The 2,264-nt window shown below is 41.8% G+C and overlaps 1 pseudogene; it reads left to right on the forward strand.

The window, feature by feature from the left end:
• Positions 1-851: 851 nt before the first annotated feature.
• On the forward strand, positions 852-1,786 carry LOC119922210 (annotated as a pseudogene).
• The last annotated feature ends 478 nt before the right edge of the window (positions 1,787-2,264 follow it).

Here is a 2,264-nt window from a genome sequence, read left to right on the forward strand (position 1 = left end):
GTTTTCTTGTCTACTAAATATTTGGTTTATCATCTTCTGCCCACTAGGATTTTAAAAGGTTCTGAGCCATCAGCCTAATGCAGTTTTAGGGGGAATATGAATGTGATTATCAGTTGGCATTTATGAGACTGGGATAGTAAGAGTTACTGAGCTTCTTGTCTACTGAAAAGGGCATGGAAATCAAACAGAGTGTACTCCAGGGATGAATGCATGGAAAAGGCTCTGAAGATATTGACTGTGTTCCCAACTCCACCACTGACCATTTAAGGACACCTCTGGGTAAGTTCATTCATTCATTAAATTGTATCTATTGAGTGCTTACTGTGTACCGAGCACTGGACTAAGCACTTGGGAGAGTACAATGTAACAATAAATAGACATTCCCTTTCCACAGTAAGCTTACAGTCTAGATGGGGAGACAGGTATTAGTGTAAATAAATAAATTACAGAAATATACATAAGTGCTGTGGGGCTTGGGGGCGGGGGGGATTAATAAAGGAAGCAAGTCAGGAAGACGCAGAACAGAGTGGGAGAAAAGAAAAGTGGGACTTAATCAGGGAAGGCCCCTTAAAGGAGATGTACCTTCAATAAGTCTTTGAAACAGGGGACAGTAATTGTCCTTTGGAATTGAAGAGTTGTTAACCTGTTCTGCTTCAATTTCCCGCTGTATGAATTGAGTACAGTAAATACTTTCCCATCCCGCCCTGGGTTTGGAGAAAATTGACAAGATGAAAGATATGGTACTTTGAGTTCTGTTACTTGATCGTTTCAAAGCAAAACTATTGGGGATCATCATTCTCTATACAGAATCTGCAACTCTCACCTGTGCCCTCATCGCCTATCCTGAATTGATGGGTAATAAAAGCAATGTGACAGAATTCATTCTATTGGGACTTACACTGAATCCAAGGATGCAGAAGGTCATCTTTGTTGTCTTTTTAATCATCTACAACATCACCATGGTGGGAAATTTGATCATTGTGATACCCATAACCACCAGGAAGACCCTGGACTCCCCCATGTATTTATTTCTGGCCTGTTTGTCATTTATCGATGCCTGCTATTCTTCAATCAACACACCTAAACTGATCATCGACTCTCTCTGTGAGAGGAAAATCATCTATTTCAAAGGCTGTATGACTCAGATCTTTGGAGAGCATTTTTTTGGCGGGGCAGAAATTATTCTCCTCACAGTGATGGCCTATGACCGTTACGTGGCGATATGTAAGCCACTGCATTACATGACCATCATGAATCTGTGTGTGTGTGGTGTGGTATGCTGGTGGTGGTAGTCTGGACAGGAGGCGTGGTGCACGCAACGATCCAGATTCTCTTCATGGTCCATTTACCCTTCTGTGGCCCCAACATCATCGATCACTTCCTTTGTGATTTGAACACTTTGCTGACCCTTGCCTGCACAGACACCCACACCCTCGGCCTCTTTGTAGCCATCAACAGTGGGTTGATCTGTCTATTAAACTTTGTCATGTTGATGATTTCCTATGTCATGATCCTGTGCTCCCTGAAAACATACAGTAAAGAAGGTAGGTGCAAAGCACTCTCTACCTGCGTCTCCCACATCACCATCGATGTCCTGTTCTTTGTTCCATGTATATTTATGTATATGCGGCCCACCTCCACTTTCCCCATGGATAAAGCTATTGTAGTATTTTACACGATTATAACCCCAAGGCTAAATCCCCTCATCTACACCCTGAGAAATGTCCAGATGAAAAATGCCATCAGGAAACTATGGAGCAGAAAAGTGACTTCTGAAGGTAAATAGGCATCACCCTGTGAAACTGATGATATTTGTCCAAGTGAAGGAAGTGACAAGCATGGATTTCAGGTAATATTTTTAGGAAAAATGTATAGGGCATTCAAAGCTCAGTGGAGCTCATGTCTTACATGTCTGTTGTATTTCCCAAGAGCTTGTTAGAGTTTATTGCAATTTTGATGGTATCAATGCCTGTCTACTTGTTTCGTTTTGCCTGTCTCCCCCTTTTAGACTGTGAGCCCATTGTTGGGTAGGGATTGTCTCTATCTGTTGCCTAATCATACTTTCCAAGTGCTTAGTACAGTGCGCTGCACTCGGTAAGTGCTCAATAATTGTGATTGAATGAATGAATATTACATTCAGTAGGCACTCAAGAAATACCACTACATGAACTACTAAAGAGTCTCTTAGATGTAGAGGTAGTCATCCTCACTTCAGCTTATTTAGCAACCTTTACATGATGAGGCTGATTTTGCTCCTGCTACAG

This window comes from Tachyglossus aculeatus, unplaced genomic scaffold (genome assembly GCF_015852505.1).
Source record: "Tachyglossus aculeatus isolate mTacAcu1 unplaced genomic scaffold, mTacAcu1.pri scaffold_100_arrow_ctg1, whole genome shotgun sequence".
In the NCBI taxonomy this organism is placed as follows: Eukaryota; Metazoa; Chordata; class Mammalia; order Monotremata; family Tachyglossidae; genus Tachyglossus; species Tachyglossus aculeatus.